The 9,485-nt window shown below is 45.2% G+C and overlaps 1 pseudogene; it reads right to left on the minus strand.

The window, feature by feature from the left end:
* Positions 1-1,367: 1,367 nt before the first annotated feature.
* On the minus strand, positions 1,368-4,173 carry LOC103600552 (annotated as a pseudogene).
* Between the last annotated feature and the right edge of the window lie 5,312 nt (positions 4,174-9,485).

A 9,485-nucleotide genomic window follows, 5' to 3' on the forward strand; every position in this document is an offset into this window, starting at 1 on the left:
TTGCCGGACACGGAAAAAGACAAAAAAATAAAAAATAAAGAAAAAAAATAAAACTGAACCCCTACCTTAAGCCATATACAAAAATCACTTCACCCCACACTATAAACTAAATGTAAAAAGCAAATTAAAAGGCTCTAGAAGATAATATAGAAAAATATATTTACGAATTCAGGTAGGGAAATATTTCTTAAGACTCAAAAACATTAACTGTAAGGGAAAAGACTGATAAATCTGACATCTGTTCATCAAAAAATAAGCCACACTGGCTGGATAGCTCAGTTGGTTAGGGCACAATGTTACCATGCCAAGGTCAAGGGTCTGGATCCCCTTACTGGCCAGCTGTAAAAAAAAAAAAAAAAAAAGCCACAGAATGGAAGGAGCGTTTATAACATTCATGACTGACAAACAGTGTGTTTGGGATACATAATGAACTGCTACAAATAAATAAGAAAAACAAAACCAAAAAACATTAACAATAAAACTTATAAATGTGAACCAGAGATTTGAACTAACACTTCACAAAAGAGGAAATCCACAAGGTCAACAAACATGAAAACATGCTAAACCTCATCAGTAATCAGAGGAATGCAAATTAAAGCCGTAATGAAATATAACTGTTCACACCAGAATAGCTAAAATTAGAGTCTGAAAATACCCATTGTTGACAGGGATATGAAACAAAGAAACTCATACACGGTTAATGAGAATACAAGTGGTTAAACTACTTTGGAAAAGACGTCAGCATTATCTAATAAAGTAAAAGCAATTCCACACCCACATATATAATAAATACATATAGTATTATTACATATGTATCTTTAAAAGCAAGTAAAAGAAACTATATTATTAAGGACTGTATACACATCTGGGGAAACTATTAAGAAAAGTAAGGAAGTGATTGGCATAAAATCCAATACTACTTACCTCCGGGTGAGGACACACCGGTCCTTTTGTAATACTGGCCAGGCTCTTTTACTTGGCCTGGATGGTGGTTATTCCCTTTATAAGTATTTCCTCTGTAAGTATTCATTATACTTTATGTTTTGTTGCACTTATCTTTCTTTCTTTCTTCTTTTTTTTTTAGTAGTCTCTTAAGAGTTTGTTATAAACCAGTTTCATGGGCCACAAGGAAATAAAAGGACTATGTACGGCCTTACAGGAAACAGGCAGAGAGCTGAGGAGGGTCAAGATTAGTCTAGGGCCTCGGTGTGCACATTGCCGGGCATGTGAGCCCTGTAAGGGAAACAGCACAACCTGGTGAGAATCCGTGCACAACACCATAACAAACAAACAGATCTGTAGCGACGTAGCCCTGGGAAATCGGGTCCACATTGCTGTCGAGCTACTTCCATAACTGTGGCCAAGGCCTAGCATAGCTGGGGGAGGGTCCGCGTCCCCGGAGGGGACATGCCCATTGGAGTCCCTTGTCCAGGGGGAATCCCCATTGGGGGACCCACTGGAGGCCTCATACCAGGAGGCGGGCCCATCATGCCTGGTGAGGGTGCCCCTTGGAGTCCCTTGTCCAGGGGGAATCCCCATTGGGAGACCCACTGGAGGCCTCATACCAGGAGGCGGGCCCATCATGCCTGGTGAGGGTGCCCCTCGGCCCATAGGTGGGGGAGGACCCCCTCGGCCGGGAGGGTACTGGGTTGGGGCCCCTGAGATACTGGCTGTGGCAACAGCTGCAGCGGCTGCAACAGTGCTTCTTCCTTGCGGGGTCATCACCTGTTGGGATGGCCCACCAACCCCACGAACTGGCCCAGCAAGTCCTGCAGGAGCCGGGGGAACACCAGCTGGGATTCCTCTGCCAGCAGCCCTGCCAATCCCTGGGCCACCAGCAGCTCCAGCAAGTGGCATTTGGGTAATGCCAGTGTCTTTGGGAGGAGGTCCCTCTACTGTCATTGAGACCAGGTTCTCCCCTCGCAGCAGCACCAGACCAAGGACTCGCTTCTCTTTCTTTTCTGCTTGTTTGGAGTTCTTTGCTTGATCTTCCGGAACTCATCACAGTCACAGAGGATCAAATTCATACGCTTGTCGAAAGCCTTGAAGGTGCCGATGAAGATCCGGCCATCTGGCAGGACGCCTTTCGTCCTGTCGTCAATGTGCTGCGCATCTTGCTTCTCTTGCCCACAGTCGTGGTGGTGGTTCTGATGGCTCCGGTTCCCCGCACTTACCTTTATGTGTGTTGCATTGCACAAGAAACGGGCATTAAAAAAGCGTTTAATTCAGTACCCATACATGAAAAAACTTAGCAAACCAGGAATAGAAGTGGTTTTCCTTAACCTGTAAAAGGTATTTTAAAAAAAAAAAAAACAACCAAAACCCTACAGCAAACACCATTCTTACTGGGAAAACATTAGAAGTGTTTACTTTAAAACTAGGAACAAAACAAGAATGCTTGCATTTAACATTGTACTAAAGGTCCTGGCTAGCATAAGACAAGGAAATGAAAGGCATATCATTGGAAAGGAAAAAGCAAACTGCCATCATTTGCAGATGACATAACTGCCTTTGTAGAAAATTCAAAAAGTCTGTAGAAAAATAATTATACAGAAGAGAGAGGGCTTACCAAGGTTGTTGGCTCTAAAGTCAATGTTAGAGCTGGCCAGTTAGCTCAGTTGGTTACAGCACAGCCTTATAACACCAAGGTCTCGGGTTCACATCCCTGTACCAGCCAGCCAGCCCCCCCCCCAAAGTAAATATTGCAAATCAATTGCTTTCCTATATATCAGCATAAAACCCTATGAAAATGTAACCTTAAAAAATATCGTTTAGAGGGCCGGCCCGTGGCTCACTCGGTAGAGTGCGGTGCTGATAACACCAAGGCCACGGGTTCAGATCCCTATATAGGGATGGCCGGTTTGCTCACTTGCTGAGCGTGGTGCTGACAACACCAAGCCAAGGGTTGAGATCCCCTTACCGGTCATCTTTAAAAAAAAAAATATATATCGTTTAGTATAACAGAAAAACAATGTCGTACCTAGGAATAAGGAAAACAGAAGACGTACATTCTCTGTATGCAGAAAATTATAAAATATCATTGAAACACAGTAAGGAAGACCTACATAAATGGAGAGGTATCCCAAATCCATGATAGGATGTTTCAGTATCAAAAATATATCAGGGCTGGCAGTCAGCTCAGTTAATTAGAGTGCAGTGTTATAAAACCAAGGTCAAGGGTTCAGATCCCTGCCCACCCCACCCCCCAAAAAAGATACCAATTTGCCTCAAAATGGATTCAAAATGGACTCTAGATGTAGATCAAATCAAAATCCTGCAGAGCTTAATAAATCGATTCACAAATAGAGCAAGGACCAAGAAATGGCAAGATACCCCGGAAGAAGAGTATATTGGCAAGGTGGTGTTTACTATAGGAGATATCTAGATTTATTTTAAAGCTATAGAATTTAAGAAAGTTTGTTACAGTTGCAAGTTGTTTTTTTTTTTTTTCTTTGACCGGCAAGGGGATCACAACCCTCGGCATGGTGTGGTCTGCACCACGCTCAGCCAGTGAGCGCACCGGCCATCCCTATATAGGATCTGAACAAGCGGCCTCGGCGCTCCCAGCGCTGCGCTCTCTGGAGTAAGCCACGGGGCGGCCCCAGTTGCAAGTTTTTAAAAGCCAACCAATGGAACAGAATAGAATGTCCAGAAACAAATTCATGGACATATAGGATATTGATATACAACAGAGAAAAGAAAGCAGATCAGGCCAAAAGAAGTGACTAGTTAGTAGGTGGGGCTGGGATAATTGATTTTCCATATTAAGAAAATGAAAAATATGGGCCGGCCCGTGGCTCACTCAGGAGAGTGCGGTGCTGACAACACCAAGGCCACAGGTTCGGATCCTATTTAGGGATGGCCGGTTGGCTCACTGGCTGAGTGTGGTGCTGACAACACCAAGCCGAGGGTTGAAATCCCCTTACCAGTCACAAAAAAAAAAAGACAAAAAAACCCCTTAAATTTTGGTTTAGTATTTTCTCTTTTATTGCTATCTGCAACTTTTGTCTACAAAAGTGATAAACCTGGCTCCCATTAATTGTAAAAACTTATTTGGTCACTATTCCTATACGTATCCAATCTCTTGTTAACATAGTGTATATTCTCCTGTGCAGACACACCTCTGTCAGTATGGGATTTGACACCCAGCAGGAAGTCGCCCTGCACATGCATCACCCTTGATCCACGTGAGTTCCACACTCCGTGCTGGCCCAACCTTCCCTGATAGAATTCCATTCTCTACTCTCTCTAGCTCTAACTCCTGATGCTGAGAAATCCCGCAGGTGGAATATCATTCTCATTCTCTTCTTACCTGGGCTCTTCACCACGCTCAGCCAGTGAGCGGGAACCGGTCTCCACATGGGATCCGAACCCTCGGCAGGAGCACCGCCGCACTCCCAAGCGGCGCACTCTCCAGTGCGCCACTGGGCCGGCCCCCGGTCATCTTTTTAAAAAAAAAAAAAAGAAAAGAAAAGAAAATGAAAAATAGATCCTTATAACACACCATACACAAACCAGTTGTGGATGGACTTAGAACTTAAGTATGAAGAATAAAAGTTAAAATCTTTTGAAGGATATATAAGAAAATATTTTTCTGACTAGAAGGGTAGAGAGTGATTTTTCTTTTTTATACAAGATACAAAAACATAAGCATAAAAGGAGGGGTTGATAAAAATGCCCATATTAAAATTAAGAACTTCTGATGATAAAAATATATTATGAAAAAAGTGAAAGGAAGGTCACAAATATTTTCACAAAGGAGCAGATATTTGCAACATATATAATTGAATAAAGGTTAGTATCCGGAATATATAAAGAACTGCAAATCAACAGGAAAAATACAAACAACTCAAATGATCAGGCATTTCCCAGAGGAGGAAATTCCGAAGGCTGATAAGTATATTAAAAGATGCTCAGCTGCATTAGTAGTTAGGGAAATGCCAAACAAAACCACAGTGAGATACTATTGTATATCTACTAAACTGGGGAGCGACCATAGATTGAGCAGAGAGCAAGATCTAGCTGTCAGGGAGTTGAGAAGGAACTAGCAAAGGAGACTGAGGAGGAGGAACCAGTGTGGTAGGAAAAAACCAGGACAGTAGAGTGTCTTAAAAGTCGGATGAAGAGGGGCTGGCCAGTGAGCTCAGTTGGTTAGAGCAGCCTTATAACCCCAAGGTCAAAGGTTCAATTCCCCATACCAGCCAGCCGCCAAAAACAAAAGTCAGGTAAAGAAAGTGTTTCTAGAAGGGAACATGATCAGCTATATGAAAGACCATTGATCACCAAGTAAAATGACGCTGACATTTTGGCCTTTGGATTTGGAAACCTGGAGGTCCAGGGTAACCTTGACAAGAGTTTCAGTAAGGAAGTTGGGGAAGAAGCCTGACAGGAATGGGTTCAAGAGTGATCGGGAGCACGTCCATACATCAGAAGACTATTCATTGATATGAGAAGATCACAAAGATCCATTCTTAAGTAAAAAAAGAAAGACATAGAACGGTGTAGTGGTGTGCAACTTTTTTGTAAAATACATGGGAGAATAAGAATTTATATTGCTATTTGCTTGTGTTTACATAAAGAAACTCTGGAAGAATACATAGAAGTTATGGGCCGACCCCGTGGCTCACTCGGGAGAGTGTGGCGCTGGGAGCGCAGCGGTGCTCCCGCCGCGGGTTCAGATCCTATGTAGGGATGGCTGGTGCGCTCACTGGCTGAGCGCAGTGCGGGCGACACCAAGCCAAGGGTTGTGATCCCGGTCACAGGCAGGGGCGGGGTGGGAAGGATGGTGAACAGGGATAAGAAAGAGCTTTCACTCTATACCTTTCAGTATATTTAAAGCATTGTTTTGAACATGTGAATGTATTAGCAATTCAAAATAGTGAATTACAAAAATTAAACAATATGGATTTAAGTTGGTAAAAGAGAAGTGGTGGGAACAGAAATGAAGGAGACAGCAAATAGAGACAGTCTTCTGAGAAAGCTTTGCTGAAAAGGAAGTGCAGAAGGGCAGACACTGGAGGTGAACACACAGCTGAGGAGCATGTGTTTCAGGCTGGGGGAAATGACAGTGCGCTTGCATACTGCTGCCAATAATCAAGTGGAGAGGAGGCATGATGCTACAGGAGAGGGAGGGACAGTCGCTGGAGTGATGACTTAGGGTGGGTGACAGCGTCTAGGATCCCCCACAGGAAGGGCAGTGGGGCTGGGGTGTGGTGGTGGGAATGGAGAGGTTTTCATTTGCTTGCTTGTGTTTTCTCAGAAAAGCAGCAAGCAAGATCATCAGCTGAGAAAGAGAAGAGTTCAGGACATTGGGCATTTGAGGACAGAAAACAGAAATTTACCCTGACAAGTACTAAGAACCCTAAATGAGCCCAGAGATAGTGCTAAAGATGGGCAGCAGAGTCAGAAACAGCGCCAGAACGCATAGAGGCTGTGGGCTGTGGGAAGGTCCTCAAACTGATCTGGAGACGCATTCATCACTCTGTGTTTCTTTGTCTCCCTCACTAGATTGTAAGCTCCACGAAGACAATGTTGACTTTGTCCTTGCTCTTCACTGTGTCCCCAGCCATGGTATAGTGCCCAGCATGTATGAAAAATATTTGTTGAAAGGATAAAGAATCAAGAATACTAGAAATAATTGATAATGACCCAAAGTTGTCAGTGTAAAAGGCACTTACACTGATAGGGAATGTTCACTCGATTGATCTGATCCACACTAGTCATGCAGTGAGTCAATGCAGTGCATACCCTCTCGAGGTGCTGGGGCTCACTGGGCCCAAAATGTGGCATGAGTTGTGCACCCTGCTCACATGGCCCCATGGCCCGGTTCACATCCTGGGTGCACTGTCTTTCCTCTGCCACTGCGAGACATTAGGAGGACAGCTCAGTCACTGCTGTTCTGACCTCAAATGAAGGGCTGTCAGGGCCAAGCAAGCAGGAGGGGAGCCGCTGCAGATCCTGGTAAGAATAGCAGGCTTCCTTCCCGGAGGCAGTAGTGTCAGGCTAATGATTGTAATAATGCAGCTGATGAAGGGGGAGAATCTGGAGGGGCGTGGATGTGAGCAGAGACTCAACCTGAAGCACTTGGCAGCACAGGGCAGAGATCAGGGAGGGCAGGCAATAGAGAGGGAAGGAGGGTGGAGAGCAAAGGAGAGAGTGAAAAGAGTTCAGAGTGGGCGGGGGCCCCAAAAATTCACTAAGCAATAAATACTGAGCATCTACTATGTGCCAAGGCACTGCAGTAGGAGCTGGCTGGCAGGTTACAAGGTGAACAAGACAAATGAGATCTTCGCTTTCTCGCATACGTGGGAGCAGACAACAAGCAGTAAACAAATATAAGGTCATTTCAGAAAGTGGTGAAAACAGGGCCGGCCCCGTGGCTCACTCGGGAGAGTGCGGTGCTGACAACACCAAGTCAAGGGTTAATATCCCCTTACCGGTCATCTTAAAAAAAAAAAAAGTGGTGAAAACAAAATAGAGTGGGGGCCACTTTAGATTGTTTTTTTGGGGGGGTGGCTGGCCAGTTTGGAGACCTGAACCCTTGACCCTGGTGTTACAACACCACACTCTAAGCACTGAGCTAACCGGCCAGCCACTTTAGACTTTCAGCAGAGATCTGAATGACTAGAAGAAGCCAGCCGGGTGAAGATGGAGGGAGGGGTGGTAAAGCATTCCAGGAAGAGGGAATCGAAGGACGAAGGACGGGGGTGCTAAGAGAATGATTTCTGATGTTCTAAAACAGGAAGAAGTCCGATCTGGCAGGAGCACTGTATAAGAAGGCGAGTACAAGTTGGTGGGATTTTCCTTACAAGGAGCTCAGATTTATTCCAAGTACAATGAAAAGCTACTTGAATATCTTAAGAAGGGAAGAACATGATGATTTAGATTTTTAAAAAATTACTGATATTGTTAAGACTAATTTGTAAAGGGCAAGGACAGAAGCAAAGTACCTTTCTCTTCTGTGGGGAACTTTAAGAAAGGGGGGGCTGTCCATTAGCTCAGTTGGTTTGTGCATGGTGCTGATAACATCAAAGTCCAGGGTTGGGGCCCACCTGTGGCTCACTCGGGAGAGTGTGGTGCTGATAACACCAAGGCCCCGGGCTCGGATCCCATATAGGGATGGCCGGTTCGCTCACTGGGTGAGCGTGGTGCTGACAACACCAAGTCAAGGGTTAAGATCCCCTTACCGGTCATCTTTAAAAAAAAAAAGACAAAGTCCAGGGTTGGATCTCTGTTACTGGCCAGCGGCAAAAAAAAAAAAAAAAAAAGCACAGGACCAGCTAGGAAGCTACTGTGATATTTCAGATGAGATGATAGCTGGGACCAGGACTATAGCAATAAAGATGGAAAGAAGTAGATGGATTCAGGGTATATTTCAGATGTAGAGCCTTGCTGGCGAATTAGAGACAGGAAGGGATTCAGTGAAAAAAGGGAAAGGGAAGATGTTTCCTATGTTTTTAGCCTGAACAACTGGGGGAGTTATCACATCCCGGGATGGAGAACAGTAGGAGAGAAATGGACTGGGGTGAGAGAATTCAAGACATCTATTTTGGTCACGTTAGCTTGGCATGGCTGTTAGACATCCAAGTGCAGATGTCAGTAGGCTGCTGGATAAATGAGTCTGGCGCTCTGGATATAAATTTAGGACTCACTGACATTTACATAGTATTTAAGCCCTGGGACTGGATGAGATCACTGGACAGAGAATGTGGAAAGAGAAGAGAGCCAAGGACTAAGCCCTAGGAGGCTCCAATATTTAGAGGTCAGAGCTGAGGAAGACTAAGAAATAACAGCCAGTGAGGTTGCAGGGAAACTAGGACAGTGTGATGTCCTAGAAGTGCAATGAGGGGTAATGTGACAGAGAGGGGTGGAGTGGGAGGTGGTGGCAGTAGGGGAAGGGAGGCTACTTTTGATAGAGAGATTGGGGAAGGCCTCCCAGAAGACACTGGATCTAAGTGGGACCGAAATGAAGAGTGAGTCATTGTGGAAAGCCAGGGAAAAAGCACCGGAGACAGGAGGAACAAGTGCAAAGGCCTTGAGGCAGGTTAAGCTTGCCTCCTTCCAGGAGCATAGCTCATGTCCACTTTGACTGAGGCATAGATATCTTTAGGAGAGGAAATCAGAGAGCTACCTCGGGGCCAGGTCTTACAGGCTCTTGTAAATGACAGTAAGGAGTTTGGATATTCCGAGTGCTGGAAAAGCTGACACCTGATCCACTTATTTTAAAGACCATTTGCGTTACTTCGGGAATGCATTTTAGCAGGGCCAGAGTGGAATGGGGGATTAGGCTGTTGGGGTAATGCCGTGATAGTGCGGGGTCTTCTCCCCCATCCTTCCCTCCACCCCTCGCCCCCTGATCTTCATCTCAGGCGCTCTCCACAGGGAGGAAAAGAGAGTTGGGGACGCAGAGCACTTGGTGATTCCGAACCTCAGAAACTGATTGGGGTGACCATGGGTGTCCATGGAGTTGGGGTTAAGCGGGGGGG

The sequence above is a fragment of the Galeopterus variegatus genome, unplaced genomic scaffold (assembly GCF_000696425.1).
Source record: "Galeopterus variegatus unplaced genomic scaffold, G_variegatus-3.0.2 Scaffold3382, whole genome shotgun sequence".
In the NCBI taxonomy this organism is placed as follows: domain Eukaryota; kingdom Metazoa; phylum Chordata; class Mammalia; order Dermoptera; family Cynocephalidae; genus Galeopterus; species Galeopterus variegatus.